Source organism: Vespula pensylvanica, chromosome 14 (genome assembly GCF_014466175.1).
Source record: "Vespula pensylvanica isolate Volc-1 chromosome 14, ASM1446617v1, whole genome shotgun sequence".
In the NCBI taxonomy this organism is placed as follows: Eukaryota; Metazoa; Arthropoda; class Insecta; order Hymenoptera; family Vespidae; genus Vespula; species Vespula pensylvanica.
This window is the reverse complement of record NC_057698.1, coordinates 2,586,834-2,596,833: the sequence shown is the minus strand read 5'-3', so window position 1 is coordinate 2,596,833 and position 10,000 is coordinate 2,586,834. Positions and strand designations below refer to the sequence as shown.

General features: G+C 33.8%; 1 long non-coding RNA gene across 3 annotated transcripts in view; it reads right to left on the bottom strand.

Moving 5' to 3' along the window:
* Positions 1 to 7,070, bottom strand: part of LOC122634406 — a 23,719-nt gene extending 16,649 nt beyond the window's left edge. For all 3 annotated transcript variants that reach the window (XR_006328378.1, XR_006328379.1, XR_006328380.1), the window contains exons 1-2: positions 6,819 to 7,070; positions 4,232 to 4,410 (exon numbers count right to left, since the gene is read on the bottom strand). This is a non-coding gene — a long non-coding RNA (uncharacterized LOC122634406). The remainder of the gene's footprint in view (positions 1 to 4,231; positions 4,411 to 6,818) is intronic.
* Positions 7,071 to 10,000: the final 2,930 nt, after the last annotated feature.

Sequence of the window (10,000 nt, the reverse complement as noted above, 5' to 3'; positions counted from 1 at the left end):
CATCCCGTTTCGAAGCTCGCCTCTTAAATACACTCGCCCTTTATTACGACGACGACGACAACGACGAGGACGAGGACGACGACGATGATGACGACGAGGACGACGTTCTTATTTTACTTTGCATCCGCCCACGTCCAAAGGTTCATTTGTTTTCTTCGTTTCTTTCTTTTTTTCCCCTTCTCTCTCTGTCTCTCTGTCTCTCTCTTCCTCTCTCCCACTTTCTCTCCTTTTTTTTTCTTTTTTCTTCTTCTTGTTCTTCTACTTTTTTTTTCTTACCTTTTCTTTTTCTTTCTTTTCTCCTTTAGAAACGAGAGACGATTAAAGTCCGATAATGATTTATTCAGTTGAAAATTTATATGTCTGATACTTTGTCGATACCAGAGGATATTTATCTTTTTTTTTTTTCCTTTGTTTTCTTATTTTTTTGTTTTCCTTCTGTTTTTTCTTTCTTTCTTTTGAATCATCGCATAGATATGTATGTACGTACGATATGAAAATTCTAAAATTCGATGTGTAACGACATATAAATATATCTAGACATCATCATCCAGTCTAGTTCGGATAAAAGTATATGTACGTACATATGTAAGTGCAAAAGTGTGTATAAAATCGATAACGTATCTACACTTTTGTCTCCTCGTGTAACTTTTACAATCGAGAATCCTCAGTACGCTGTTTAAACGGAGTTCTACTTCTACCATCCCACACTACTCGCTTACTTTTCGTAACCCCTAAAGTACTTCACGATAGAAGCTTGTAACAGGAAGAATATAACGAGGTGGGCGTTTCGTTGATGGAATTTTTGAAGGAAACACGCAAAGAGAAATTCCAACCCTCGATGCGAGTTAGTACGTGGTCTAACTTGAGCTGCCAACCCTAAAGTATATTCAGTCGGTCTAAGTCCAAAGGCTATTTGCATAGGCGATATTATACTCTCTCTCTCTCTCTCTCTCTCTCTCTTTCCTTCCTCTTCCCTTACTTGTCATTCTATCTATCTATCTATCTATCTATCCATCTATCTATCTATCTATCTATCTATCTATCTATCCATCCATCTATCTATTTGTCTATCTATCTCTCTTTCTCACTTCGAACAGCTTTTTCGAGCTTCGTCTATCCGCAAAGTCTCTCTTCTCTCTTCTCTCTCTCTCTCTTTCTCGTTGGCTCTTTCTCTTTCGTCCTCTCCATTTCTCTCCCTTCCGCCCATCGAGGACGTCTTGGGATCTCGGGAATTGGATTAGTAGTGGTTCACCCGAGTAAGACTTGGACTATACTCAATTTGAACTAAGATCGCGGCGCTAGGGAATGGGCAAATTGCTAAATCAGTTTTACGTGATCACCTATTCAGAAAGTTATCAAAGACGGATGGATGTTCCACCTTAGGATGGACCGGCGATCGGAAGATTTCACGATAGAAATTTTATCGGGAAAGAAAGCACCGTTCGATTTTCTAATTCCGCAGAATAAGTTCCTCTGATACCACCAATTTTCAAATCCGAACGGAAACGATCGTTTTTCTTATCATGTTAACTATGGATTCTATTATCTATGTACATTGATGTACGTTTTCATAGTTTCATCTCGAATTAATGACGCGCTCTCTCTCTCTCTCTCTCTCTCTCTCTCTCTTGTTATAATCTTACCATACCTTAATCTTTTTTCATCCCTCTCACTTTATTGCCCAACACTTTAAGAAAACACGAAGAAAGATTTAGCAAACATAAGCGACTCGATTAAGACACCATCTCGGGCGTTCGCCTTTAAAGTCTCTTCGTCGCGCTGAAGTTTCTTAAGGAAATCGTTACTTAAATTTCTCTCGCATTATACACTTTCTCTACTTTCGAAAACTTCAAGGTGACTTAACGCGCGTTTTACTTTTTTTTCTTTTCTTTTTTCCTTCCTTTTCTTTTTACCTTCTTTTTCTCTTTCTTTTTTCTTTCTTTCTTTTTTTTTTTTTTTTCGTTTCCTTTTTTTCTCTTTCTCGACCATCAAACAAGCTTCGATCATAATTTTTTTTTGTTTCTTCACTCGACTTTTAACTTGTTATTAAACGATAAATATGAAATTGTTATTTGTGTTCATTGGGTAAAACATTAAGAAAAGAAAAAAAAAGGATTAATTTCAATAATCGAATATTCATAAAAAAAAATTTACATAATTAATTTCATTAAAATAATCGAACGAATACATCGATGTACCATATCTATGTACCTTAAAAAAAAAAAAAAAAAAGACAATAAAAAAAGAAATTGAACGAGATTAATAGGACAATTTCATTACAAAAAAAAAAAGAAAAAAAAATCAAACGTCTCCATTGAAAAATTTGTCACAAAGAATGGAACGAATACAAATGGAATAAATGCATCAAACTCCTATTTATAGATCCAAAAAAAAACTACTTTCCCCCTTTTACCGCAAGTCCGAAAAGCGAAAGAATATTTAGGGTGACGAGAGGAACGTTCCGAGTTTTCGAGATAAACTGCGTAAAATGGCCGTCGTAAGGTCGACGAAAGCGTAAAGAATTTCAAGGTCCGGATCTAACGCAGTTAATTTAGCGAATGGGGTTGTCCCTTCGTCCCGAACATGGCCACTACTAGTTCGTATAGGAATAGGCCTTTACATAGTCGAAGATACACACGGATACAGAGACACACACGAATAGATACTACTACACAATGTACACACATATTCACGATCGCACGAGCTACCTTCTCTATATCGGTTGATCCTACCGTAGTCTAATAAAAAGCATCCCCGAGAGCCACGAACGGAGGGATGGTGGGGTCAGAAGTCCATTCGGAAAATGGAGGGACCCGTACTCGTCCAACTAAATCTAGACGATAACGTTTACGTATTGTCCATCAGTTGGTATCTTTGAAAATAATATATTCTCCTTTCTACATTTAATTAAGAAACGATATCAACGATATTATTTTCTTATTTTTATTGCCTATCTATCACGGTTAAAATTATAACGATAACACGTCCAAACGATTTTACACAATTTTTTCATTTCCAAACGGTCGTGACCAAACCTATCCAGTCTGTTAGCAAGACGTATGGGATACGGCTAGTCCTGGCCAGGGTTCGACTCGACTTCCGACTTTCCCTCCAGAAAACATTGAGTCTGCGAGGGGTGGCACCCTCCCCCTGCGTCTCATCCCTTTCCCCTCACAGACTCACCCAAAGACGCTATAAATTCTGACCATCCTACTTCCTCTTCCTCCTTTACTTTTCCCTTTTCCTCTTCTTCCATATCCCACCCCTCCTCCACCGCCCCCGCCCCTTCCCTGCTTCTACCACCCCCTTCTCGAGTTTACCCGGGATAGTGGTCGAAAAGTAAAAAGACACGAAACGACGATACTTTTTCAAACGTCGATGTTGCTTGTTGGTTACGCGCCGTTTCCTTGGAATTTCGATTACGTTAAAATCTATCACGCACGATAAATATTTCTTACAAAGTAGATATAGATAGAGTTATTCTCAATAAAGGAGAAAGAGAGAGAGAGAGATAGAGAGAGAAAAATAGGAGCATATAAATAATTGTGATTTCATTATTGTAATTGGCAAATTTTCTTTTGATCTTTCCTTGTCTTGAGAAATTCAATTCGTTAGGGATCTATAAGAAGGTATATATGATTTCTAAAACGACGAAAATTCATAGGAATATTTCGGTTACTATCGTGTCGGCCAACGTTAAGAGTCAGATAGTCCAGCAATTATTAACGAGCTTTATCCGATTATCAGGTCACAGACCACATGATGCGTCGACGATTCCGAATGTCACTTTGAATAAATTAGAGAGGTCGTCGATCGACCATCTTTGCTAAATTCCCATTATATAACGCATTGTATGTAACTATATATATATATATATATATATATATATATATATATATATATATATATATATATATAAGTACATATATCTATTATTTTTAATTTAATGCAGAAATAGAAATAGATTGAAAATACTTATTAGTAATTAATATATTATTTCCTTTTTCCCCTTCGAATTGAAAAACGATTACTCGAGTACGTAGATATACATGTACTTCTATTTAAAGTTGTTTTTACGTGATGATATACATAAGATACATAGATTATCTATGTGTAAAAAATCTAAAACATCTAAAAAAAATTTTAAGGAGAAAGAGAGAGAGAGAAAGACAGAAAAGAAAAGAAAAAAGATGTCCTCGCAAAAGAAATAATACGAGCAAAACCATCATACCGTTTCTTCCGGACGGGAAATGTATGCCCACCGCCAAAGCATTGGCCAATCGAATCTCACAGAGAATTTAACACCCCTCTATTCCCGTGGACGGAAAGAGTAGAAAATTTCCAATTTTATCGCATCTCCGGTGGTTCCTTACTTTTAAATAAATATTATCGATATCTGGGATTGATCGCCTGTGAAAGATAAAAAAAAAGTTAAAAAATCCAAAATATAATATAAAATATCTATTACATTACATCACTTATGATTAACGTATAATTATAAAAAAAAAAGAAAGAAAGAAAGAAAGAAAGAAAAGAAAAGAAAAGAAAAAAAAATAAAAAGAGAAAAAAAAGAAGTAAAAATTCGATCGTTTATTAATATCATCTTATGGATGGTATATTGGCTGGATTATGATAACGACGTATATAGATCATTGAAAAATCGTTAACATTTTTACGAGGCTTTAGATTTCTTACGTTTCTCGAATCGACGTAGTGTCGTTTCGTCGATCTCGTTAACGACATTGGAAGACGAACTTCTTGCTGACATCTTGCGACACGAGGAAAGAAATAAAGAGTTAGAGAGAGAGAGAGAGAGAGTAAGAGAGAGAGAGAGAGAGAGAGAGAGAGAGAGAAAGAGAGAGGAAAAAGAAAGGAAAGAAAAGAAAAAGAAAAAAATAAAAAGTAAAAAAGAAAGATCCATCCGTGCAAGGCGTTGCATCCGTGAGAACGACCTTATCGGAAAGACATAAACGTTCGAAATCCTAGCCGTAAATTAGGATCCACGGAATGCTGGACTCTCTTTTTCTTCTTTCTTTCTTTCTTTTCATTCCATCCTTTTTTCCTAGCCCTTTACTTTACTTTCCTTGAGTTCGCGGTCGTCGTCGACGACGTTAGTAGTCCAAGAATACGATTTTTCTCTTTTTATTTCTATTTTCTTTTCTTTCTTCTCGAAAGTAGTCGACAACATATATATATATATATATATATATATATATATGTATGTATATGTATATGTATGTATCAGTAAATCAGATATACGATGATATACCCAGTAGATACTTTAGATGAGAAACTGATAGCTATTATCAAGCGGAAAGATTTCGCAGCTGTCGACGACGGGACCGACGATCGACGATTTAAAAAGCGCAAAAAGAAGATATCTCTTATTTTATGATGAGTAACGATAAAAATATCATCTTCCTTCGATAATGTTTCCTCTACAACAAAATTTTCATTAAGAACTACACGATATATTTCTTATTGATAAATGTTGAAACATCAAACGTTTTCGTTCATCTCGAAATATACATCAAAATCATATACTTGCTACTTGTCAATTAAAGGAAAGAAGAAAAAAAAAAAAGAATTTATAAGCTATAACCCTCTAATCATTACAGGATAGTAACACAGAATTATCTTATCTTTTGTCGTTGTCCGTTTCATTCCGACCTGTACTTTCTTTAATTGATAATTTACGATAATAATAATAATAATAATAATAATAATAATAAATGATAATCGAATAATAAGCTTTATCATTAACAAGATATAAACCGTAGATACAAAACATGGGAATTTTTATATTCCTTTTTCTTCTTTTTTCTTTCCTTTTCTTTTCTTTATAGCCAGTGAACTATCCAATCCTCTACGAATTTATCCCTACACGAACCAAGCACTGTTTTAGATAACACAGAGATATTACAGTTAAGAATTTTTATGATCAGCGAAGGAAAGAAGAAAGAAAGAAACGAGAAGGATGGAATGGCGACGGTCCTTCTGCTTCTACTGGTATATCCACGCAGTATAGAAAAAAGAAAGAGAAAGAAAGACAGAGAAAGAGAAAGAGAGAGAGAGAGAGAGAGAGAGAGAGAGAGAGAGAGAGAGAGAGAGAGTAAGTCCGTTGGTGAGGGGTGAGGATAACGTTGGAGTACAGTCTATGCCGTAACAAGGGTGGCACGATTTCAAGAATGCGGAGCACGTTCTCAACCAATGCCGGCAGCCAGGCAGTAAAACAAATACGCCCTCCCTATATACGGGTGTCCCCCGTAATACCACGCGTCTACGAATACCTCATACTCCATTCGAGTGTCGAGAAGCAGAGAGAGAGTCGACCTCGTTACCGATACCAACGGAGAGAAAACGCTTCTTAAGCGCGGTTAAACTTCTCGCTCTCTTGTGAAAAATAAGCTTTTACGATAAAGAGAGAAAGAAGGAAGGAAGGAAGGAAAGAAAGAAAGAAAAAAAGATATATATATATGTATGTGTGTGTATGGTGTGTGTATATATATATATATATATATATATATATATATATATAGAGAGAGAGAGAGAGAGAGAGAGAGAGAGAGAAAGAGAATGTTAACATGCGTTAACTTGGAAAGAAAGTGAGATAGCAAGAATGGAAGGAAATTTTTTATAATAATCCTACACTAGCTAACATTTTTTTTACATGATCGATCTTATATCATTGATCCATTTGAAAGTACATACATACACACATTATATATATATATGTAATATGTATATATATATCATATATATATATGTATGTGTTATGTATATAGATATGTATGTACCTATATTAGAAGAGTACTCACGAAAGGAACGATAAAGGTGCACAATAACTCGCGTACGGACGCAAATGTCCTCTTTCAAGCGAGACTTCTCATCTTTAGAAAAGCAACCGAGTGATGGACAGGTAAAAGAAGTGGCCAATGTGGGCTGGTCTCAGCGTATCATGTGACACACATGTCAACGGCCTTTGTTTCCCATCCTTTTGATTGAACGTTCAGGATCCTTTTTATTTCTTTCCTTTTTTTTTTCTTTTCTTTTCTGTTCTCTTGTTTTCTTTTCTTCCTTGTTTTCTTTCTTTCTTTTTTACTTTCTTTTTTCTCTTCCTTTCCTACCTTCTTTCCTTACTTCTTCAGAGCCAAATTTTCTTGTCGTTTTTTTTTTTCTTTTTTTTACTCGTTAAATGCCATCCTCTACATTAATTTCTTGAGTTTTTGAAAAATCGATTGGATTTTTAATTATTGGCTTATACTTATTCAATTTATATAAAATTAATTTACGATTTGATTAGACATATATTTGATAAGTTTAATCGTATGTGAGTATGCGCGTATATACATGTGTGTGTTATTTATGAAGTAAAGTGTATCAATGACACGTTTTTCTATACACTGAACTTTGATCTCTAAACAATCCTATAATACTTACAAAAGATATGAAAGAGGTTACTACTAAGAGTGGACCAGTTTTCACCTGATCTGGATCACGATCTATTTTTCGTCGTCGACAGATTCAGGAACTCTCGTGGAAACCTGTTAGTTCGCGTGCCGAGGTCCTGGCCCGGGTCTCAGAATCCAGTTGAAAATTCTCCTATAGGAACGTTCCCGTTGAAAAACTGGTCCATCCGGAATAAAGAAGGGTGATGCTGTGCGCCCATACTATATTATACGCAAACCTATGGTCTCCAAATGAATCCAGTTAACCTTTGACACCTATATATATGTATATATAGAATGGTAGAATATATATACTCCGTTCTTCGAGTCATTTCCTGCAACAGAAAACTGGTCCATCATCAGAAGGGGATTCTGTCTCCCTTTTCTTTCTTCCTTTTCTCTTTTTGAAGTTTTTTTTTTTTTTTTTTTTTCTATGACCCACCAAACGACCATTGTCCACTCGAGAGAAGAGCAAACTTGGACCACAAAATGTGCACCTAGTTACCCTTTGACTTTCGATTAAATAAAAGAGGTTAACCGTTCTTCTTGGTTCTCAACCAGTTTTTAAATAACCTCTATGTATACTACATTTCCATATATGTGTGTGTGTGTGTGTGTGTGTGTGTATGTGATAATGAAAACTTAAATCAATTTATTATATCAATAATAATATTATTAAAATCTAAAAGAAACAAGAAACAGAAATAAAATACTCCTCTATTTTAACTTTGACTAAATTAACTTTAAAAAAAGAATTTCTTTTCGATCTTATGAATATCCCCTAGTGGAATTTGATATAACTAAAATTGTCCTGATGTAACGATAATGCAGAAAACTGCAATGCCGTTATCAATGTATTATCGATAGGTAAAAAATTCAACGGTCGGTAATTTAAAAATGTCGAAAAAAATACTGTAAAAATTAAACTAATTTTTCTCTTTATTTTTTCGTATCACGATTTATTATGAATAATACTTTATTTTCATAACTTAAATATTGTAATTATTGTAATTGGAATTATTTAATATTGATAAAACGCGTTTCTAAATGCAGCCAATTAGCTCAATAATAGTACTTACGTTGTTTAAAATTATATATCAAATTTGATTATGAGATTTTAACAAAGATAATATCGATTATTAACTCTCACCATATGAACTTTGCTACCATAAAAAAAATTTATTAATCAATTATATTTTTTTTCGAAAAAGTATAATACCAAATTAGAGTATAATATTGTAATTTACGTAATATGAATGATTTGATAATTAATAAACGATTGCAAAGATATTAATAAACGTATTGTAAAATCAATCATTGTTTTTAAGATGAAGATAATTTTTGTTGTAATAACAAATTAAAGAACAATATCGTACTTTACGAGTTACTCATTAAAATAATTAAAATTATTGATCCTTAAGATCGATAAAAATCATGTAAAAATAATGATGAAAATATCTTCGTTAAATTGAAAAATGATCATAAGAATACTTTCGATTGTTTAACGATTTTTTTGCATTGCTATGTCTCTATAAATATATTAATTAAAGCTGTTAATTACCTTTCGCTCTTATTGCGCGGGTTTCTGCGTTAATTGGGATCATTTATTTTCTATTATTTTCAGAATTCGCAAAAGGATGTCATGAAAATCGATGGATATATTTTCACTTTATCGATTCATTTAGAAGCGGCTATCTACACTACTAATTCCTTATTAACGGTTTAAATTAAAATTTAGACCAATAGCATGCGCTTTCGCAATACTGTTTTTTGATTGGTTCGTGAATTTTTTTATGGTGCGATTGCCACATACTCTGGCGACGTGATTCAGAAATGCTACAATCGTGATTTCTGCGACATCTACAGGCAAAATATAAACTACAAATGCAATAGAAAAACACTGATACTATTATGCATTTTTTGCATCGATATATACTTCCATAGGTTATACCACTTTTTACGCATAACATGACAATCGATGTAGTATATGCTAGAAAATTTTCTATGTAGTAAAAATAGTAATATATAAAATCAAAAAAAAATCATACGAGATTTTGCTTTTTTGAAGATAGATTATCGATGATTCTAACTCAGCCGATAATTGTATGTTTTGTAGCGATTAATCTAATCCCATAAATTACGCTAATCCCCATAAACTACGCTTAACCTTACTCTAAAGCTACGTTGATTTACCAATACATAAACTGTGCTCGTAATCACTCTAAAAATTTACATTTCTCACCTTTAATTTTAATAGTAACTAAAAAAAAGAAACGATAAAGTATAGAGTTTTTATTCCTATAATACTGTCAGGGTGGTGACCATTACAAACGAAGGAAAGCTTGAATAATTCTTCTACAGTTTGGTGGCAACCATGAAATGTGTTTATTGTTGGTTTAGTACGTCGAGAGAATGTCGTTATAACTCCACGTCGACGATACTATTTTCTTCTGTAACAGCAACCTTACTTTCTTTGATTCTTTTACACGTGAACATTATGTGATCGCATCTCAATGTTAGTATTAAAAGAAAGTGTTTTTTATTGTGATATT